The sequence below is a fragment of the Carettochelys insculpta genome, chromosome 1, assembly GCF_033958435.1.
Source record: "Carettochelys insculpta isolate YL-2023 chromosome 1, ASM3395843v1, whole genome shotgun sequence".
Classification (NCBI taxonomy): domain Eukaryota; kingdom Metazoa; phylum Chordata; order Testudines; family Carettochelyidae; genus Carettochelys; species Carettochelys insculpta.
This window is the reverse complement of record NC_134137.1, coordinates 143,417,139-143,440,593: the sequence shown is the minus strand read 5'-3', so window position 1 is coordinate 143,440,593 and position 23,455 is coordinate 143,417,139.

The following is a 23,455-nucleotide window of genomic DNA, read 5'->3' as shown; positions in this document are numbered from 1 at the left end:
TGAGGAGCCATAGGCACACAGACCCTGGGCGCCGCAGTCATGGACCCCCAGCAGCAGCAGCAGCAGCTAGAGGTCCACCCAGCCCTCCCGGCAGGAGCAGGGCTTGCCCTGGCCCATGCCATGTGGGAGGCAGCTGAGTACCTTCTTGCTCCAGGGGAGGAGATGCCCCCAGGGCAGCAGGGCTCAACCCCTACCCCTGCAGCACCCCGCTCCACCCCCCGCCTCACACGCCGGCGGCTGTGGAGCTACCCCATCAGCACCGACTGGTGGGAGAGGCTGGTGCTTGGGGAGTGGGACGAAGACCGCTGGCTCAGGAACTTCAGGATGAGCCGGCAGACATTCCTGGAGCTGTGCCAGTGGCTCACCCCCGCACTCAGGCACCGGGACACTGCCATGCGGCGTGCCCTCCCTGTGGAGAAATGGGTCGGCATCGCTGTCTGGAAGCTGGCCACTCCGGACAGCTACCAATCCGTGGGCCAGCAGTTTGGTGTCGGAAAGGCCACCGTCGGGGCTGTCTTCATGGAGGTAAGAGAACCCACAGGGGGAGGCCAGGCCAGGGCAGGGGGGCCAGGCCAGGGCAGGGGGGCCAGGGCAGAGCAGGGGGGCCAGGGCAGGCCAGGGCAGGCCAGGGCAGGGCAGGGCCATGCACACCCTGCTCACCCCTCATTGGGGCTGTCCCATGTACTTTCTCTGCAGGTCGTGTGTGCCATCAATGCCATGCTCCTGCACAGGCTCGTGAGGCTGGGGGACCCACATGCCACTGTCGCCGCCTTTGCCACCCTGGGCTTCCCCAACTGCTTCGGGGCTCTGGATGGGACTCACATTCCCATCCGCGCCCCGCATCACAATGGAGGACGATACCTCAATCAGAAGGGCTACCATTCTGTCGTCCTGCAGGCCTTGGTGGACAGCCGGGGACGGTTCCAGGACATTTACGTGGGCTGGCCTGGCAGCACCCACGACGCCCGGGTTTTTCGGAACTCGGGCCTCTGCTGCCGGCTGGAGGCGGGGACCTACATCCCCCAGCGGGAGATCCCTCTGGGGGACACCACCATGCCCTTCTGCGTCATCGCAGATGCGGCATACCCCCTCCTGCTGTGGGTCATGCACCCCTACACGGGCCATCTCTCCGCTAGCCAGGAGAGCTTCAAAGAGCGCCTGAACCGTGCACGCCAGGTGGTGGAGCGCTCATTTGGCCGCCTCAAGGGACACTGGAGATGTCTCCTGACCCGCCTGGATGCGGGCCCCAACAACATCCCCCAGATTGTGGGTGCCTGCTGCTCCCTGCACAACCTCATGGAGAGCAAGGGGGAGACCTTTCTGCAGGGCTGGGCCGCGGAGGCCGGCAGGGCACACTTGCAGCCACCTGCTGCCCCCAGTCGGCAGGTGGACCCCGAGGGCACCCGGGTCCGGGAGGCCCTGCGGGCCCACTTCGACCAACAGGCCCCGGGGTGAACTCTGCCCAGGCCCCCTACTGCCCGCCCCTTCCTCCCCCACACTCCTACCCCAACGCCCACACCATGGAGCACCCCACCGCCCCCCCGCCCACTTGTCCTGGACAAATGACAGCACGAACTTGTGGCTGAACGTAAACTTTTTTTTTGTCTTTCAGAACCTTTTGTTTTTTGTATGTAAATAAATAAATATGTGAAACACAAACCAAAAAGTAGGGACAAACGTTCAACAAAAGCAAGATGTGCACAAATAAAACAATACAACAACAAAGCAAACAAGTGTGCGCCATCAACAAAAAAGAAAACCAGGGAGGAGAACGGGGAGAACTATTTACACGGGGGGGACGGGGCAAACGGGGGCACCAAAAAAAACACCAGTCCAACTATATACAACAAGGGGGGGCCACGTCCCGGGCCCCTCGCCCCTAGAGCCCAGCACTGGGCGTGCCCGGCCGGGAGCCCCGCTGTGCCTGCAGTCTGGTCCGCGGCTGGGTGGGAGCAGGCTGGACCGGAAGGTATCGGTGCCGGCAAGTCTCAGGTGGCTCCAGGGGTCCCTCGGCGCTCTGGCCCTCGCGGGTGGGTGGTGGGGCGACGGCGGATGGCCCGGCGACGGCCGGAGCAGCTGGTGGTGGGGCTGCAGGAGCGGGCATGGTGGGCGATGGCTCGGCCGGCGCAGCATGGGGGGCCAGGTACTCAACCAGCCGGTTAAATGTCTGCATATAGGCCCCCCAAGCCTCCTGGCACCAGGCCAGCACCCGCTCCTGCAGCTGGAGGTGCTGCTCCGAGACCTCCAGCTGCCGGCGGAGGATGGCCAGCAGCTGGGGGTCCGTCGCCGTCGCCGGTAGTAGGCGCAGGGTCCACCGTCTTGCCCTCCACGGGGCCGGTCGTTCCTCCGCCGAGGGGCTGCCCTGGAGCGATGGTCCCGGAGGGCTCTCCGGGACAACTGAGGCCTCGCCGGCGCTCTCTTCCAGTCCTTCGGATGGTGCAGGTGCAGGTGCAGGATACAGGAGAGGAGGGGGGAAAGAAGAATGGAGACAGGCGTTAGTGGCTATATCTACACGTGCAGCCAACATCGAAATAGCTTATTTCGATGTTGCGACATCGAACGTCTACACGTCCTCCAGGGCCGGCAACATCGATGTTCAACTTCGACGTTGCTCAGCCCAACATCGAAATAGGCGCAGCGAGGGAACGTCTACACGTCAAAGTAGCACACATCGAAATAGGGATGCCAGGCACAGCTGCAGACAGGGTCACAGGGCGGACTCAACAGCCAGCCGCTCCCTTAAAGGGCCCCTCCCAGACACAGTTGCACTAAACAACACAAGATACACAGAGCTGACAACTGGTTGCAGACCCTGTGCCTGCAGCATAGATCCCCAGCTGCCGCAGAAGCAGCCAGAAGCCCTGGGCTAAGGGCTGCTGCCCACGGTGACCATAGAGCCCCGCAGGGGCTGGAGAGAGAGCATCTCTCAATCCCCCAGCTGATGGCCGCCATGGAGGGCCCAGCAATTTCGACGTTGCGGGACGCGGATCGTCTACACTGTCCCTACTTCGACGTTGAACGTCGAAGTAGAGCGCTATTCCTATCTGCTCATGAGGTTAGCGGCTTCGACGTCTCGCCTCCTAACGTCGAAGTTAACTTTGAAATAGCGCCCGACGTGTGTAGACGTGACGGGCGCAATGTCGAAGTTGGAGCCGCTACTTCGAAGTAGCGTGCACGTGTAGACGCAGCTAGTGTGGGCCCCGAGCCGTGGCCTCTGTCCCCCCCGCCCTGTGCTGCAGGTTCCCCGTCCCCGTCCCCGGGAGATGCTGCTGTGATGGATGGGGTTCAGGGGTCCCCCTGCCCTGCACCCCGTCCCCTGGTGGGAGCGACTCTCACTTCACCCCGCAGGGTCTGAGAGCAGGAGAGCTTTCTTAGGCCACAGATGGCCAGTTTCTGGCAGGAGTGACAGCACCAGCTGTCGGAAGAGACAGTCCTTCCAACCCGTCGTGGGGAGAAGACCCCAATGGGGGCCCCTCTGGTTTGCAGCTTTCCCCCTCCTCTGGCTGGCTGCGTACCAGCTCTCCCTTCCCCTAGCCTCTACCTGTGGCCCCCGCCCTCGCCCCCCAATTCCAAGCCAGCTCGGCTCCTCCCTCCTGTTTGTTCAGGGCAGAGGTGTCACCTGCCAGCTGTAGCGCCAGGATCCTCCTTTGGCCCTGGGAGCTCTTTGGCTCTTGTGGCTCATATGTAGCCTGAGTCTCCCTTTGGCACTCCCCCCACTCCATCACATGCTGCTGCTGCGGGGTGTCCCACCCCCTCCGCCTGGGGGCCCCTCGAGGTTCCGCTCCCCCCTGGCCCAGGGATGGGGCATGGCACTGTCATGCAGGGTGCGGGGGGCAGGGGCTGATGGCTGCAGTGCTGTGAGGGCCATGGCCCTGGTGTCCTTGGGGCCATGGCCATGTGAGCATGTGGGGGGCCCTGGACACATCTCTGTTACCCCCGCCCCTCAAGCCCCGGGGTGTCCACCAGAGAGGGGTACCTACCTGTGGGTCCGCTCCCATGGTCCGGAGATCCCCGGGGGTCGGAGGCCCTGCTGCTGTTCCGGGATGGCAGGAGAAGGATCTGCAGGCTGGATTCTGCGGAGGAGGAGCCCCCCTCCTCCTCCTCCTCCTCCTCCTCCTGCCGCGATGTCCCGGGGATGGCCTCCGGGGCAGACTCCGGCTGCAGGGCCTGCTGGGGCTCGTCAGCCGAGGTGTCAAGGGTGGCCGGAGGGGAGGAGGTGTGCCGGGAGCCCAGGATGTCCCTGAGCTCCCTGTAAAAGGGGCAAGTGACGGGGGCGGTCCCAGATCGGCTGACTGCATCCCGGGCCCGGGCATAACCCTGCCGCAGCTCCTTCACCTTACTCCTCATATGATCCGGAGTGCAGGCAGGGTGACCCCGGACAGCCAGGCCCTTGGCCAGCCGAGCAAACGCATCTGCGTTCCGCCTCTTGCTCCCCATTACCTGGAGCACCTCCTCCTCGCTCCAGAGCCCCAGCAGGTCCCGCAGCTCGGCCTCCGTCCAGGAGGGGCCCTGCTGCCGCTTCCCAGACTGGCTGGTCCTCTGGCTCGGCTGGCTGCCCTGGCTCCCCTTGGGGGGGGTCCCCTGGGGGCGCTGGGGGGGCTGCTGGCTCGCCATTGCAGCTGTGTGGGGGGCTGAGGGCTGTGCAGGCTCGCCGCATGTGCAGGCTTCAGCCTGCACGTTGCCTCAGCTTCCTGCAGAGTCAGGGAGGGGGAGGGGACCTTTAAGGGGCCGCTCCACGCGGCCACCAGTGAGCTGAGGGGCTGGAGAGAGCGTCTCTCAACCCCCCAGCTGATGGCCGCCATGGAGGACCCGGCAATTTCGACGTTGTGGGACGCGGATCGTCTACACTGTCCCTACTTCGACGTTGAACGTCGAAGTAGGGCGCTATTCCTATCTCCTCATGAGGTTAGCGACTTCGACGTCTCGCTGCCTAACGTCGAAGTTAACTTCGAAATAGCGCCCGACGCGTGTAGCCGCGACGGGCGCTATTTCGAAGTTAGTGCCGCTACTTCGAAGTAACGTGCACGTGTAGACACAGCTATGGAGTGTAGCGGCATGGCTTCTGGGTACCGAGTTGCATAATCAATAACAACAAGGATGAACCGGTATCCAGAAGCACTCTTCACCGGGGGCCGACTATATCGATGCCAATCCGCTTGAAGGGTATACTCACGAGTGGGAGGGGAACTAATGGGGCCTTCTCCACAGACCGAGGTGCTGTGAGCTGGCTCTCTGGGCAGGAGGCACAGAAGTCTGCAACCTCTCTGTGGATGCTAGGCCAAAAGAAGCAGGCCAGGATCCAGGCCAGGGTGTTGTCTCTCCCCAGGCGTCCCACCATAGGGATGGCAAGGGCATGCTACATGACCTCTCTCCGATATGGCCGGGGGACCAGGAGCTGATGGTGCACTTCTCCACTCTGTGAGTCCTTCTCCACATAGTAGGGACAGTCTCCCTGGATTTCAAAATGGGGGAACTATCTGGATAGGCTCCGGTGGTCTCCCCATTCACTACTGCCACCAGGTCATATGTGCGGCTCAGCATCTCATCCGCCCTCTGCTCCTCCACAAAGTCTGAGGGCCATGTGAGTACTGCAGATTCAGGCAGTGGGGGAGGGGCTCCCTCTCCAGTTGATGGGGGCTCGTGTCCACCTGGGCTGGGGCTGGCCCCTGGGAAGTCCCTTCCCCTGGGTCCACCACCTCCCCTACTCCAGCCAGATTTGCGGCCCCTGCTTTTCCCTTGCTCAATGGCTGTGGTTGCCGCTCCCTAGCTGAAGTCTTCCCAAACCCTGCCAGTAGTTCATGAAAATGTCCCCAGTCTCTACCCAGTATTACTGGATAGGCAACAGCTGGGGCCAGGCCAACCACCACAGGTTCTTTGTGCCTTCTCACCCATAGGGTCAGCCGGGTGCAGGGATAGGCCTTCACACCCCCGTGGACATACTGCAGACTGATGGTGTCTTGGGGAGGCCCTACCTCAGGCACAAGCGCTTGCCAAACCAGGGTCTGGGCACACCCTGAGTCAATCAGCCCAATTGCCTCTGTCCCATTGACTAACACTAGGACAATCAGTTTGGCAGGGCCTAGGGGGTGCGCCCGTGTTTGTGGGGTCCAGACTTCCCAAAGTTGCACTCCATGCGTGGGCCGTCTCGGGACCAGTGCCCACTGCCCCCGCATGTGAAGCGGGAGCCCCGTTCTGGGGTGGCCTTTGACAGGTCTCCTTGAGGGGCCCGTGGCGGGGATGGATGTGGAACTGGATCTCCCGGTTGGTGCATGAGTGCGATTGCTGTTACCTTGTCCAAGAGGCAGTTGTGATCCCTATGGGTGAGCTGATGGTTTGGATCAGGGCCCGGTGTTGAAGCCCAAGGTTAGCCTGGTAACTCTGAGGTTTTCAGGGCCCAGGAAGGAGCAGCAGATGCTGGGGCCCACCCCGGCCTTGTGACTCATGGTCCCCCTCCATCCCTAGTGCCAGGGTGCCTCCGACTGACCTGGGGGCTACAGAAGGAGTCATCCCCAGGGACTTGGCTGCTAGATAATTCTCCATCAACTGGATGGCTGCTGCCATATCTTCTGGACAGTTCTTCATCACCCATTCCCTTCCCCCCAGAGGGCAGAATCTGGGTGAACTGTTCCAGCTGGACCTGTTTGGCTACCCGCCCCCCGGACTTTGTTTCAGGCTTCTACCACCTCCAGCAGGCAAACACAGCTTCTGGGCAATCAGGCGGGGTTGGGCTCCTGGGGCCCATACTTCCCCATGGAAGCGCTGGTGGAACTTCTCTTCTGAGATATCCAGAGCATCCAGGATTGCTGCCTTGACCTGGGCATAGTCCTGGACAGCTACTGCATCCAGTGCCGGATAGGCAGTCTGAGCAACCACCATCAAGTAAGGTGCCATGATGGCCACCCACTTCCCTTGGGCCCATTGGGCTATGCTGGCCACCTGCTCAAAGGTCTCCAAGAATGCCTCTGGGTTGTCTTCTGGGCCCACCTTTGCGAGTTTGATTGGTGCCGGCGCCGGCAACCCATCCGGCGTTCGGGGTTGTATCAGGGAAGTTACCTGCTGCATCAGCTGTTGCTGGTGGGTTGCGAATTCCCCAGTTAATTGCTGCTGCTGCTGAGCCATCTGTTGGAGATGCTGCTGCTGTTGGCGCTGCTGCTGCTGCTGCTGCTGGCTGGCCTGTTGCTACACCATCCACTTCAGCAGGGGCTCCATTGCTTCAGTGGTTCGCACTTTCTGGGTCTATGACTGGCACAGTAGAATGGCCCTTCCACGGGGCCAGGCTATGCCTGCATTCTCCACCACGTGTGAGCGGTTTGCACCTGGGCCCAGGTGGCCTAGTGGCTAGGCCCCCTGGCCAGGGCCTGTTGGGTGGGTCGTCAGCCCCCACCCAAGCATCTATGGGTTGAGTTTGGGGCGTGGCCCCAATAATCTAGTTCCCCCTTTTGGTGGGAGCAGGGTTCCCCAGGGACAGGCTCCCACTCCCCTCAGTACCTGGGGGGGGTCCTGGTCCGTGCCCTCCAGCGGCTAACTGTGTGGCAGCTCTGGCCTGGGGCCTCCTGCCTCAGAGCCAGCTCCTGCCTCTTTGCTGGTCAGCCTCAAACTGAGCTGGCCGCCCTCCCTTTATACCCCTCCAGGCCTGATACTGGCCGCAGGTGAACCGGGGTGGGGCTGATTGGGCCAACAGGCCTTGTTTAACCCCTGCCTTGCTTGGCCTCCCTCTCGCCCTCCTACACACGTTTATCAGATTCAGAGGTCATGGAAGGATCTAATTATATCCTGACATACTATAAATCACACCTATTTTAACAGTTAGCCTCTACTCAAAAACCTTTTAAACTAATTGTGGCAAATGTGAAATAAACTTGATATTAAGTGTTTTAGAAAGCTGAAGGAATTGAAGTTCCAGGCTGCTGGTAAATCAGACTTCCATGTCTAGTCGAATTTAATTATGAAGACCTTTATAGCTACTAAATAATATGTGTGACAATGTTGAACCAATGATTGGGAAAGATGAAAGAGTATATGAATTGGAGATGGGCCATTGGTCACAAATGAAACCCCAGGGCTACGTCTACACGTGCACCCAACTTCGAAATAGCTTATTTCGATGTTGCGACATCGAAATAGGCTATTTCGATGAATAACGTCTACACGTCCTCCAGGGCTGGCAACGTCGATGTTCAACTTCGACGTTGCTCAGCCCAACATCGAAATAGGCACAGCGAGGGAACGTCTACACGCCAAAGTAGCACACATCGAAATAAGGGAGCCAGGCACAGCTGCAGACAGGGTCACGGGGCGGACTCAACAGCAAGTCGCTCCCTTAAAGGGCCCCTCCCAGACACACTTTCATTAAACAGTGCAAGATACACAGAGCCAACAACTAGTTGCAGACCCTGTATATGCAGCACGGACCCCCAGCTGCAGCAGCATCAGCCAGAAGCCCTGGGCTAAGGGCTGCTGCCCACGGTGACCACAGAGCCCCGCAAGGGCTGGAGAGAGAGTATCTCTCAACCCCCCAGCTGATGGCCGCCATGGAGGACCCCGCTATTTCGATGTTGCGGGACGCGGATCGTCTACACGTCCCTACTTCGATGTTGAACGTCGAAGTAGGGCGCTATTCCCATCCCCTCATGGGGTTAGCGACTTCGACGTCTCGCCGCCTAACGTCGATTTCAACTTCGAAATAGCGCCCAACACGTGTAGACGTGACGGGCGCTATTTCGAAGTTACTGCCGCTACTTCGAAGTAGCGTGCACGTGTAGACGCAGCTCAGGAGAGGTAAAACAATCATAATCTAATTCAGAAATATTGGACTAAAGCTACGTTTTCATCAGATTAGTATCCAATAGAGACATTTGACCCCATCGAATGTGTTGTCTCTCCAGGCTCTCCAAGATCAAGGAGAAATGGGCTGTGTTCATTAGTCCCCAGTATCCTACAGTAGAAGCCTCAGCCCTCCTTCTGTGAAGCGGTCTCTGGTACTCTTCTGCGTGGTAGCACTGGTCGGTGCTTATGCACAGGTCAAATTTTTTTAATTGGGATTTTGTTCTGTGTTCCACCACATAGCTCAAAGCAGTTATTTCTCATACTGCAACATTTTCTCACGTAAGCATTACTAAAAAATTTTGAGAGCCATAAGGAGTGCTCTTGATGCTACTTCTTCCTCAGTTCCATTGAATTAATGCAATTAATTTCAAAGAAGGGAAAGACTTTAATAGATTTAGGCATTTGGGGAATGAAGACATCATTAAAAGGTCAAAACACATCAAAAGGAATGAAACTAGAGAGGATAGGTAATGAATAAAGAGGAAATGTTATCAATATCCCCTTTTGTGAGTTGAGAATGTTCTCAGTACATGCTTTCTCTTACATTGTCTGTCCGTTCTGGGTGACAGCTGCTAGAAAGCAGGAAATTCTTACTACAGAAAGGATGATCAGTTAATCCAGATAGGCGAAAAGATGAAAGAATAGATGATGAGATATTTTAGTACTCAGTTCATCTCTTTCAATTTTTCTTCGTAATAACTAGTCTTGGCAGCTAAGGCACTTGTAGGATATTGTTTGGGGAGTTATAGGCTTTTCTATTAACACTTTTTCATTTTTAGCTTTTTGAGTACAGAGGTAGCATTGAAAGGTTGCCTATGTGTGATGACAAATTAGGGCAGACTGAAAATCCTCTGGCACACAGAGCTTGATTTGTTCCACTAAAGACAAAGGGAATTTTGCTCAACATCTGTATTACTCAATTCAAGAATGAGTTAGTAAATCCAAAATGCCTGATGATAAATGGACTCATGTTGTCTGAATCCCATTGCTCAGGATCTATATCCAAAGATACAGTTCCTGTTATAGGAAATTTGGCCACATTCAGAATTATGTACTTCCTTATCTTAATTTCCTTGAGAATCTAATTGTGCTATTTCCTCGCGAACTTGGTCATCTATTTTTCCCTCAACATATTCTATTCTCTGCTTCAGTAAAGCAATTTAAGACCTAGCATTGTTTCCATTGCTACCCTTTCTATTTCATTCTCAAGTATTTCTAATCTAGTGTTTACAGTAAAGGGAACCTTGGATAAGGTTTATATATCTTCTGAGCTTTTGTCTTATTTACCTGACAGGAAATCTTTCAGTGCTGAAATTTCCAGAGACTGATCTGGTTGCTGTATTGCTGAATCTGACCTGGGGCTCTTGTTGGGAACATCATGTCTCAAACCTTTAATTATCATCCAGTTTCCCAGTTATTGATTTTGGTCAAGCACAAATTAATGTTCACGGTCAGCTCTTCCAGACGTTTGCCAAACTAGACAATTTCAGAAGGGGTAGAGAGTGCATGTAAGTGATCCAAATAGCCATTTTCTTCATGTTCTATTTGAGCCTATCATATAGAATAATTAAAAAAATAATCAAAAGCAAACAACAAGAGTGAAGACAAGTGTAGCATCCATCCAGCCTGTAGTCTGGCCACGAGAAGAAGGCCTTAATGTACAGAAGATATTTGTGTAGGTGATACTTACCTTTCATAACATTTGAATAAGTAATATAATTTTTACATGAGATACAAAACTATAGATAAAGTTATATCAATCAACTTGTAAGTTCTAAAATATGTCTGTTGCTACCTCAAGGGAAGCAGACAGATTAAAACACCGACTGAAAGTCAACTAAGAAGAAGATACTCCCCCACATAAAATAAAATAAAATCCTTCCCTCCCTTAAATACAAGATCCTGCTTCATAAGAAATTATGCAAGAACACGTATGATCACTTCCGTACATTGCATATGCAGATGACTTGTGCAGAGTGTATTGTGTAAGTACAAATAAAAGCTTGATGAGTGAAGCTGGATAGCAGATATGACCCTACAGGTCATCACAGGTCATCATCATGCATTAAAGGCTGAAAGCATCTTTAATCTTTGAGAGGCTAAAGATACTCAGCCTTTGGCCTGATGCCTCACACTGGGCTTGCATCAATGAGCCATTAATACATGCCATGTCACATCTCATTCCTAAACAACAAATGCAGAGAACTTAATAGTTTGCATGTAAGTCTAAAATCCATTATTAGCTTTAACTGAAGATGAAACTGAAGTGAAGACAAGAAAGTATGTTTTACTCAGACAGTAACAAGGAGTCAGTGATACATGAATCAATAAGTTGCAATAAGAAAATACTCATGTCCTATTAGATAAAAAAAGATTTGGGCAGGGAGAAATGAATTATGGATGGAGTGGTAAGCGTACCATCTATACATTTCACATGTTGCCAATAAAACATGAAGCTGACATTTTCCTTCTTATCTGACAACTACTTATTTCAAGCACATGCTATTCCAGCTTTCTAAATCATATCTTTTGGTCATACGCCACAAGCCTGGCTGCTCCATATGTGAGAAATAAATTACATATTGGAAGAAAATGAAGGCCTTACTAGTAACTTCATCATCAAAAGAATCTGTAGATCTTATAATTTACTAGCAAAAATGCCTGAATTGAATATTGAACCAGAAAAATCTTGTTCAGAGTTATGTTAAAGATCTGACATAAAGAAAAACATTTAAATGCACTAAACTCAAAGCCAATCGATATTGTCCAAATGGAACCAGTAAATTTCAAATGCAAAAGCTTTGTACAGTCAAGTCTACAATTTTTATTAAAAAAAATGGCAAACTAACCCCACCAACTGGCCCTGATTCAATAAAACACTTTCAACACATGATTAAATGTAAACATGCAATCTGTTCCATCAACCTCTAGTACTTGGGATAGTAGGATTGCTGTTTTGTGAAACCATCTCAAGAAAAGTTAAGCATGTGGCTAAACATTTGCATGACTGGGGGCCTTGATGTGTCAGAACCCCAAGTTCAGAACAGAGCTGCGTGACCAAAAGAGAAGAAAGTGCTTGTAGGGCCCCTGCAAAGAAAAACAGTCTAGCATAGCTTTAGAGATTGAGATGGCAATGTGTGTTTGCAGCTTACATTCCTTAGAAGAACCATTCTGAATCTGAGACTTTCATTTACCCTGCTCTAATTTAGGACTCAGAAGAACTGGTCAGGTTCTCATTTGATTTTGATAGAAATTTACAATCTTTAATACAATTTAATGACTTTATTGCCCTGGAATAAATAGAATATATCATTCATCATTAATAATAATTTATGTTGTTCCCTGTATATTTACAGTGAAAAAATTGGTGCATCTGCTGTTTGATCATGTGAGAATATAAGTATCATTACATGTCTGCCCAGGTGTTTTATCTTTTATCAGTAAACAAATGTATATTCTGGAGAAAGCAGTGCTCTCTCGGATCAGGGACTAGCATTTTGATGAGGCTCTGCTGTTGTACAAATTATAGTTCTAAGGTGACAAAGTCACTTTTTTCTTGACCTAAGAGATTCTTGAATTATACCAGCGAGATAGCCCCGTTAGTACCACTGACATTAATGTTCTTACTTCTGTAAACAGAGCTGACATTATATTCTCCAACAGTTCCTGGAAATTTCTCCCTCTCTCTCTACTACATACAGCTAGGGACAACCCTGTAAACAGGCAGTATATTTGTTTACTTAACTGGGTTGAGACTCCTCCAAAATGTCAGAGAGGGAACTCATTAGAAGATGAGATCTCTTGGCAGCCTATTTAATGTAAATAGAGTCAATAAAATAAATAGCTATATGAATCCAGGCAATATATAATCTGACAAGATCTGTAGGAATATTTATGCTATGAGGATATCTAACTCAAAACAATTATACTTTAAATGTTTCCCATATGAACAATGCTTTACAAAGATTTTTTTTTTTAAAAGTTATTCTAATTGCAAATAAGTTTTGGTTCCCTTAGAATGCCAAACTAACAGAGGGCGTGACTGGAAACAAATGACAAGGTAACAAAAATGAAAAAGAAAGTGATTTTTAGGTACTCTGAAAAAATGGATAGGAATAACTCCTGCCCCAGCTATAGTGGTTATTTGTACCTGAAAGCATTCTATTTCTAGATAACAGAGAGGAAGCCGTGCTAGTCTACACACTATCAAAACAAAAAGCAGTCAAGTAGCACTTTAAAGACTAGCAAAATGGTTTATTAGGTGAGCTTTCGTGGGACAGACTCTCTTCTTCAGTAGGTCTGTCCCACGAAAGCTCACCTAATAAACCATTTTGCTAGTCTTTAAAGTGCTACTTGACTGCTTTTTATTTCTAGATAAGTTCACAATAAAGTCATTGTTAAATTGTTTAGAGTCACCAAATTTAGGAAGAAATCACTTGAACACATTCTGCTCTCCCATTTATTCTACCTCACACTACAAGCTAGACCCAATCAAAACCGGCTGGGCTAACCCCCTCATGATCTAACTTAGTTACTATGACAACAATCAGATCTATCACAAGGACAACCAAATACACAATAATCATTGTACCAGGGTTCAGCATCTACACAGCAGCTTTATTTTGAAATAACCCATTTCGGAACAGCTATCCTGAAATAACACAACTAAACACAAGAGCGCATTTCAAAATAACATCCAGATATTTCAAAATAGTTTGTCCAGGCACATAGTGCTTATTTTGAAATAGTGCCACTGGACATCATTATGGCCATATCTACTCATGCCCCTCACTTTCCAAAGGGACATGTTAATGAGACACTTTGGAACAGGTTAATGAGGCGCTGACATGCATATTTAGCACCTCATTAGTGTAATGGCGACCAGTTACACTTTGAAAGTGCTGCTTTCTAAATGCAGACTGGCTGCGTAGACGTGGGTGCTTCGAAATAAGCACCACATTTTGATATTCCCTTATTCTCAATAATGTGACATATGCACTGAGTCCCATTTTCCTCTAGGTGTCCTCATACTTCCTATATGTCTCCTCCCCCACCTGGACTCCATCTTTAGTTGGGACCACTCCCACCCTCCACGTGTCTTAATTATGTTCTCTGGTTCCAGTTAACTATTTTAATGCTACAGAGGGGTATATACCTCATTATAAGAACTCAGAGTAAATGGAAACTTTTAAAAGGCATCACAAGTGCAGAAAACACAATAATATATTCAAACATTTGTAAATACTGTTGCAAAACATGAGAAATTTCTGGTATTAGCATTTTAGTTCTTCTCACCCGGGTGATCTTAAAAGCTCTTTATAAAGGTGGGAAAGAGAGTGGAAGCACAGGGAAGTACATATGATGAAAGCTCTCTGAGAGGAACAGAGCTTGAAACATAAGAAAGGACTCCAGGTTCCCACTCTTGTACCCTTCTTGCAGAACAGAAAAAAAAATAAAAAAGATAGTTGATAGAATCACTACTGAATTGTACTGTACTGGGATGATCAGGATACTGGTTATCAGGCAATCACTACAATTACCTAGCAATAGAGCTGATGAAGGTTTCCATTGTAATACTGAAAAGCCAGTGAAGTCAGTAGAATTTCACCAGTGTAAAGCTATTGTGCGATAAGACTAGAAACCATAATAATGACACACATACACTTAAGATGGCTTTAACAAGAATTTTGCTGAATAGTATTGTTTTTTATATGGATGCAATTCAATACAGAATGAGTACTCACTGAATTTATTGGTTGTCTGAGACAATTCTAAAAATGCAGATTCTGATTAAGGATCTAGAAAACAGGACCTAAGAGGGAAAGATTGAAAAACGTGGTTTGTTTAGTCTGAAGAAGAGAAGACTGATGTGGAGACGTAAGTTTTCAAGTATGTAAAAGATTGTTCGTATCCACTGAGGACAGGACTATAAGAAACAGGTTTAAACTGAAGCAAGAACAATTTAGGAAAGACTTCTTAACTGTAAGGGGAGTCAGACTGGAGGTGAAAATGCGCCTGTGTTTCCCAGTGCACTGCTCTGGCAAGGAGCTCGCTGATGGGCCCTTGGGGCTGTGCTACAGGTTTCCACACTAAGGAGCAGGCAGCCAAGCAGGTGAAAGGATCCGGCTGGGAGCATTCCTCCCCTCCCCACTGGTTCAGGAGTGCTCCAGCACTCATGGGCACCATTCAGGGAGTGTGGGGGGAAGGGCTGAAGGCCCTGCACCCTGAGATTTGAACTAGGATACCGCCTGCTGTTTCCTTTCCTCTCACTGTCAGGAAATGTGAGGAAAGCGCTCTTGGCTGGGGAGGCAGGAGGGCAGAGGAATGAAAGACCCATGCTATGTGCTTCCTTTTCACTCCTGGCAATTCTGCAGGGGAATAGCGAGCAGTGTCCTGGTCTGGGGGGTGCTTCAGTCCCCCCGCCCTGCCTAAATAGCTGTTTTGCCACCTGCACTCCCCATACACCCACACACACCAACTGCCTGTCCTGAGCCCTTCCTTACACACCTCACCCCTGACTCTTGCATCCCCATATCCTTATCCCCTGCACAGAGCCCCCCCTACATCCATACCCACTCCACCCCCTTGCACGAAGTCCCCCACACAGTACCTGCACTTATATTTCCTACATTTACTGTCATGTTTCATAGAATCCTAAGGCTGGAAGGGACCTCAGGAGGTCATCTAGTCCAGACCCCAGCCTAAAGCAGGATCATACCCAACTAAATCATCCCAGCCAGGACTATGTCAAGTCAGGACTTAAAAAACTCCAGGGATGGAGATTCCATCACCTGTCTCGGTAACACATTCCAGTGCATCACCATCCTCCTGGTGAAGTAGTTTTTACTAATATCCAACCTACACCTCTCCCTCTATAACTTTAGACCTTTGCTCTTTATTCTGCCATCTGTCACAACTGAGAACAATCTCTCTCCATCCTCTCTAGAGCTCCTGTTCAGGAAGTTGAAGGCTGCTAACAAATCGCCCCTTCATCTTCTCTTCTGCAAGCTAAATAAGCCCACATATCTAAGCTTCTCCTCATAAGTCATTTGCCCCAGCCCCTTAATCATTTTCATTGCCCTCTGCTGAACCTGCTCCAAAGTGTCAACATCCTTTCTATACGGGAGGGCCTAGAACTGCATGCAGCACTCCAGATGTGGTCTCACCAGTGCTGAGTAGAGGGGAATAACCACTTCTCCAGATCTCCTGGAAATGCTTCTCCTAATGCACCCCAATATTCCATTAGCCTTTTTGGCTTCAAGGACATACTGTTAATTCATATCCAGCCTCTCATACACAATAATCCCTAGGTCCTTTTCTGCTGCACTGCTGCTTAGCCAATTGGTTCCCAGGCTGTAAAAATGTTTTGGATTCTTCCATCCCAAATGCAGGACTCTGCACTTCTCCTTGTTGAACCGCATCAAATTTCTTTTAGCCCAATCCTACAATTTGTCTAGGTCACTCTGAACCCTATCCCTATCCTCCAGTGTATCTACCTGTCCCCCTAGCTTAGTGTCATCCGCAAATTTGCTGAGGGTGCAATCCATTCCCTTATCCAGATCTTTACTAAAGATGTTGAACAGTACTGGCCCTAGAACCGATCCTCAGGGCAGTCCACTTGAAACCAACTGCCAAACAGACACTGAGCCATTGATCACTACCCTTTGGGCCTATCCATCAAGCCAGCTTTCTATCCATCTCACAGTCCATGTATCCAATCCATACTACCTTAACTTATGGGCAAGAATGTTGTGGGAGACTGTATCAACAGCTTTGCTAAAGTCAAGGTGTATCACATCCATTGACTTCCCCATGTCCACAGAGCCAGTTACCTCATCACAGAAGCTAATCAAATTGATCAGGTATGACTTGCCCGGTGAATCCATGCTGACTACTCTTGATCACTTTCCTCTCTTCCAACTGCCCCAAAATGGATTCCTTGAGGATCCGCTCCATGCTTTTTCTGGGGATTGAGGTAAGGATGACCAGTCTATAGTTCACTGGATTGTCCTTCTTTCCATTTTTAAAGATGGGCACAATATTTGCCTTTTCCCAGTCATCCGAGCTCTCCTGATCTCCATGAGTTTTCAGAGATAATAGCCAAAGGCTCTGCAATGACATCTGCCAATTCCCTCAGCAACCTTTGATGCATTAAATCCGGACCCATGGATTTGTATATCACTAGCTTTTCTAAGTAGCTCTTAACCTGTTCCTTCCCCACTGAAGGCTGCCACCTCCTTCCCATACTGCATTGCCTAGTGCTGTAGGCTGGGAACCGATCTTGTCTGTGAAGACTGAAGCAAAAGAAGCACTGAGTAGTTCAGCTTTTCCTGCATCATCTGTCACTAGGTTACCTCTCTCATCCAGTAACAGCCCCATACCCTCTCTGATCACCCTCTTATTGTTAACATGCCTGTAGAAACCCTTCTTGTTACCTATCACATCCCTTGCCAGCTGCAGTTCCAATTGTGCTGTCGCTTTCCTGATTACTCCCTGGCATTCTCCAGCCATATAGTTACTCTCCTTCTGAGTCAACTGTCCACATTTCCATTTTTTATACACATCCTTTTTGAGTTTAAACTGACCAAGGATTTCCCTGTTAAACTAAGCTGGTTGCCTTCCGTGTTTGCTTTTCTTACTGTGCATTGGGATGATTTGTTCATGTGCCTTCAATAAGACTTCTTTAAAATACTGACAGTTCTCCTGAATGCCTTTCCCCTTCATATCAGTTTCCCAAGGGATTGTGCCCATCAGTTCTCTCAGGGAGTCAGCACTTTTAACCCTTTCCATCCCTTCTATCCCTCTGTCCTGAGTCTCCCCACTGGGTTAGGGGAGAGGCTGCAATATAACAGTATTGGTAAGAAATTTAATTTAATTTAATTCACTTCTGAGTTAAACACTGGAAAAAAATTACCTAGCTAGGTAGTGGAATTGGTAGGTAGCTAGGTAGTGGTTTTGGAGGTTATTTAACGTGTTCTTTAAAAAAAACAAAACCAAACAAAAAACAAACAAACAAAAAACAAAAGCAAATAACCCGGTCAATAATACTGGAGAAATCGTCTGATATAATGGTCTAGATAATACTGTGGTCCTAGTGCAGGGGACTGGACTAGGTTTCTATGATTCCATGATCTATATCATTGTCAGACAATACTCAGGTCCTTCAACATCTGATCTTGGTTTAATTTCAATAGGCTTTACTGATTTCATTCCCTTAATAACATGAAAGATATTTTAGATCTAGATAAAACTTGTATCCTTGTTTGTTTCACTCAGGTCCTTATCTCCACCTATTTCCATGAGAACTTTGAGGCTGTATCTACACATGAATGATCTTCTGCAAGAGGATCCTCCAGAAGACAGCTTCCGGAGGATCATCTTCTGGAAGATTGTGTGCACACGTAAAATGTGGTCTGAAAGAGCCACCCCTCCTTCTGGAAGATTGTGTCTACACATGCACAGATGCTCTTCTGGAAGAATGGGACAGGAAATGCGACGGATGGGGTCACATGGCTGGGAAGCTCTTCAGGGGCTGGGCTGCCAGCCACCCGGTGCATTAAAGGGTCCCTCCCCAACAGCCCTGCCCTGCACAAACTGATGAGGCGTACTGTGCTGCTCTCAGCAAGACTGAGCCTGTCTCTGGTCCTGACTTTCCCAACCACCAGTCATGGACCCCCAGCAGCTGCAGACCTGCAGAGTTGCCCTGACCCAGATGCTGGCCATTCTCCTGGGCCCCCTCCTTGGCTTCCTGTGGAGAAGGAGACCCATCCCCGTGGGTTCCAACTTAACACTACCACTGCAGGGCCCCCTCTCAGCCCATCTCACATGTCTGGACCCAACCATCAGCACTAACTGGTGGGACAGGGTGGTCATGACCGAGTGGAACAATGTGCGCTGGCTGCAGAATCTCGAAGGAGGAAGGAGACCTTTCTGGAGATCTGAAGCTTGTTTATCCCCATCCTTTGATGGTAGAACACCTGGACGTGGCCAGCCCTGTCTGTCGAGAATATGCCATTGCCATACAGAAACCTTCCACCCTGGACAGCTACCAGTCCCTTGGGCAGCAATTCAGGGTGGACAAGTCCACCTTCAAGGCTGTCATCCTTAAGGTAAGCCATGCTCCAGGCCCAGCCTGACTAGGGGAGCAGGAAGGGGACTGTGTGCAAGGGGGAACCTTGGGAACCAGGGGGTCAGGGCTTGGACCAGGCTTAGACCAGGGAGGCCTAGCCCTGGGGGGACCTAAACAGCCCCACTGACGGAGGGGTGCCCCAGCATGGGGTTGGGGAGAGCTCTGTAGGGAAGGAGGGGAGACTGGGGAGAGGGCAGGGACACCCCTGTGCACACCTACAAGTATACTTGCTCTCTGTCCAGTGCAGGTCATGAGAGCATTCAACAATGTGCTGGTGTGGAGGCTCATGGGCATCTGGGACCTGGACACAGCCATCGAGAGCGTCACCAAGCTTGGGTTCTTCCAGTGCTTTGGGGCAATTGATGGGACTCACATCCCCATCTGGGTCCCAGACCACAGTGCTGGTCGCTATGTGAACTGCAAGACATACTATTCAATTGTGCTCCAGGTGGTGATGGACTCTCGGGGGCAGTTCACTGACACCTCTGTGGGCTGGCCATGCCAGGCACACGATGCTCGTGTCCTTCGCAACTCCATCCTGTACCACTGGATGGAGGCTGGCACCCATATCCCCAAGCAGGAGTGCACCATCAGGGAGGTCACCATGCTACTCCACCTTGTGGGTGACCCATCCTGCCCTCTGTAGCCCTGCTTAATGTGCCCATACACGGGCCGCATCACCCCCTCCTAGGAGCTGTTCAGTGCCCAGCTGAGATGGGCCTGGAACCTTGTGGAGTGTGCCTTTGACCTTTAGAAGGTGAGGTTTAGATGTCTCCTCATGCACCTCAATGTAGGGGTGGAGAACATCTCCCAGACTGTAGTACCTGCTGCCTATACAGCACAATCTCATCAATGCATGTGAGGGGACCCTGTCCCAGGGCTGGATAGCTGAGCCTGCCCCCAGATATGAGCAGCCTGCCATGGTCCCTAACTGGCAGCTCATCCACAACAGGGTCCACTTCCAGAAGGCACTCAGGGAGGCATTCGCCCACAGGGAGTACTGACCCATGCCTGAGCCCTCCCCAAAGGCCCCTACTCCACCCATCATCACTCAACCCCCTCAATAATCAGAGACACAGGAGTGTGGGGGGTTAGAAACTATAAAACTGTATTTACCTGGAACTGGCAAACAATAAACAACATTATTTAAAAAATAAATAACATATATGTTTGAACTGAAACTTGTGCAGCTATTTTCGTGGGGCAGGGGGTCAGGAAATGTTGGCATACCAACTTGGATGGGAGCAGGACAGGGATGGAGGGGGCCTACTCAAGAGATGTGGTGGAGGGCCATGCTCCCCAGTGCCTGTGGGTGGGACTCCCATCCCAGGTGTGTGGTCCCCATTGGCACACTGATGCAGCCGGGAGCACAGGGAAGCAGTGGTGGTAAGCCGCAGGCTTGGCCTCAGTGGGTGGAGTGCAAAATAGCAGATTCATGGGGTGGGGACCCTCCACAGGGCACACCATGGCCACAATCCAGGCTCTGAGTCTCCTGAGAGCAGCCGTGGAAATGCCTGGGGGAAGTAGAGCAGCTAGGCCCTCAGGGGCATCAGCTGGGGCGGGAGCACCTGGGGGACAGCAGCAGAAGCAGATGGGGAGACTGGGGCAAGAGCAGCTGGGGACAGCTCCATGATTCCCCCGCACACGGTGCAGAGCATTCCTACAACCTCCCCCCGTGTGTCCCTCCACCAGTTAAGTTTGGCATTGCCCAGGGCCAGCTGCCTCTCAGACAATGTATTCAGGTGCTGGAGGCGGCTGTATAGCTGTGGCCTGCTCACTGCAGTGTTGGTGTTGGGCCCTCTGGACACATGGCCACTGGGCTGCAGGTGCTGGGGCTGGTCCAGGCCTGGCTGCAGGACTGCTGGGCCCTCCAACCTGGACGGGGCTAGTGGTCCCGAGGCTCCTCGTCCAGCTCTCCCAGCCCTCAGATGGAGCTGCTGCAAGACACGGGGGAAGGAGAGGGAGGGGATTCAGGACTACATTCTGGTCCTGGGTGCCAAGCTCCTGCCCCGCTTCGGCAGCTATCCACCCCCTCTGACCCAAAAGACAACCATGTCCTGGGGATACCCCCGGAGTGGTGTCCTATGTTCCTGGCACACTGGCCCATGCAGCATGTTGCCTTGGTGATGGTGCTGCCTGTGATGCCCTCCCCTCAGGAGCAGGGTAACAGGCGAGGGGGACAGTCTTCGGACATGGCGTAGATCTTGCCTGGGTAGCAGGTGGGCTGGGCACAGCTGTGCAGCCTGAGTGTCCCCCAGTGCACGTGTGTGGCTCGTGGGGCTCTCCAGAGTAGGTCATCTGAGGTTGGGCTATCTCATGGGGGCCCAGGTGTGCCCCTGAGGGATGTGCCAAGGCTTGAGTGGTTGAGTGATGCCCGGCTGGAGATGGCCTGGATGCTGGAGGCAGAGGGCACCTCAGTCATGAGGGAGCCCTCCAAGGACTCTTCCCCAGAGGGGACCATATCATTCTGGGCGCTGGACACTCTTGCAGGTCCAGGCTGATCTTTGGCTGGACCTGCCTCTCCTTCCTGGGTAGCAGGGGGCTCTGGTGTGGCCATCTCAACAGTGGTGCAAGGTGGGGCAGTGTTGCCCCCAGCAGTGGGTCTCACAGCTCCCTGAAGTAGGGACACCTGGCTGGGGTCTGGCTGGATGAGCAGGCGCTGTCCTGGGCCCTCATGTAGCCCTGCTTCAATTTCTTTCATCTTACACTGGTCCTGCGTGGGGATCCGGGGAGGGTGGCCTCAGGTAGTCAGGCCATTTGCAAAGTGCACAGAGGTGGGGACATTCCTCTGGTGCCTCGTGGTATCCTGCAGCACCTCTTCATCCCCCCACAGCCCCAGGAGGTCCTGGAGCTCAGGCTCTGTCCAGGATGGGGCCCTCCTTTTTGGAGCCTAATCTGGGTCCTGGGTGCCCTCGGCTGGCTGCCTGGGGCTGTCCTGGGCAGCACGGGGTGTCTGCCCGCTGGCCATCAGCTGGGCTTGGGGCTCAGCTATTGCTGCAGGGGCTTCTGAACAGTGTGCCTGGCAGCCCAGCATGTGCTGCCTGTCTCCACACTCTCAGCTTCCTGCCATGGGGTTTCTGGGTCCTTGCAGCTCCAAAAGCAGACAGAGTCAGAGGCCATAGAGCCCCACTGAGGCTGCCTGGAGTGTCTCTGCACACCAACTGGCTGCCACCGTGGCAGACCACTCTTAGAAGAAGCGGCTGGGGAGTGTCTACCCATGCTTTCTTCTGGAAGTGTCTTCTGGAAGAAGGCATTCTTCTTGATTTGGGAGTGGAGTATGGAATCTGGCAAATGCGGCTTGTTCTTCTGGATTCCTTCTGGAAGAGCACCTTTAATGTGTAGACACTCCACGGATCTTTCAGAGGAAGCCGGCACTCTTCTGGAAGATCATGCATGTTTAGAAGCGGTCCTAGTCTTGCAGAAGTCCTGCTGCTCCCACCTGTTATATTTCCTGGCTTAATTTCACTGGCCTTCCAAAGACCAGAATCTAGCCCTTAGCCCTAATCAGAATGCCATAAATACCTTGTAAAAATAGTATTCCATTTTTCTCTCTTGGAACCCAAGTCTGCACTGTTTTCTCAAGATCCTAAGCTGCAGCCAGTGGAGCAAAGACTTCATCTGTGAGTATTATACTTTGCAAGTTCTCCTATGGAAACCAAGGGGGAAAGTCATGGAATGAGGTATTTCACATTGTGAAGGGTTGTGGCATACTTTGTGGCATACATAATAAAAAAGGCAGTAATTTCATATGAAGAATGCAGATTTTGAAAGCTGGTAATTGACTTGATGCCCTATTTGTGGCATATGATTTCATTTTGTTTCCTAGAGAAAATGCTTAAAACAACCTCAGTATTTAAGGCATCATCTCAGAATCTGTAGTCACATTGAAGGACACGTGAGTGAAGTCAGAACGTTATTTGCTTAATGGCTTTACTATTATAAGTAACCAAAACAAATAATTTTGGCTTTAATACAGCATTTTATAAACTACTAATAAAATAATAAACAGAATATAAAACTCCTGCTGTTTTACACTTTCTCAGCTCATTACGAAGGCCAAACAACATATTGCCAAGAGAGGCATTGGATTCTCCATCCCCAGGGGTTTTTAAGTCCTGGCTTGACATGATCCTGGCTGGAATGACTTAGTTGGGGTTGATCATGCTTGAAGCAGGGGGCTGGACTAGATGACCTCCTGAAGTCCCTTCCAGTCCTTTGATTCTATGATTCATTATCTGACACTTGTGTATGATCATCATTCACTGGAAACAGAAACAGAAGGAGTGTGGGCAGGATTATTTTAATGCATTGTTTCAGTTAAAGTTCATTTGTAAAATAAAATAAATTACATTATTTTGTAGGCTTGTATAGATGATTATTTGAATGACATTTGAGGTTTTAGAAGATCACATCATCTGTTTATGTTATAGGTAAGAAACTCAGTAGCTATGGTTACACTACAATGATCTATCGACAGATCTCAGCCACACACGAAAGTGG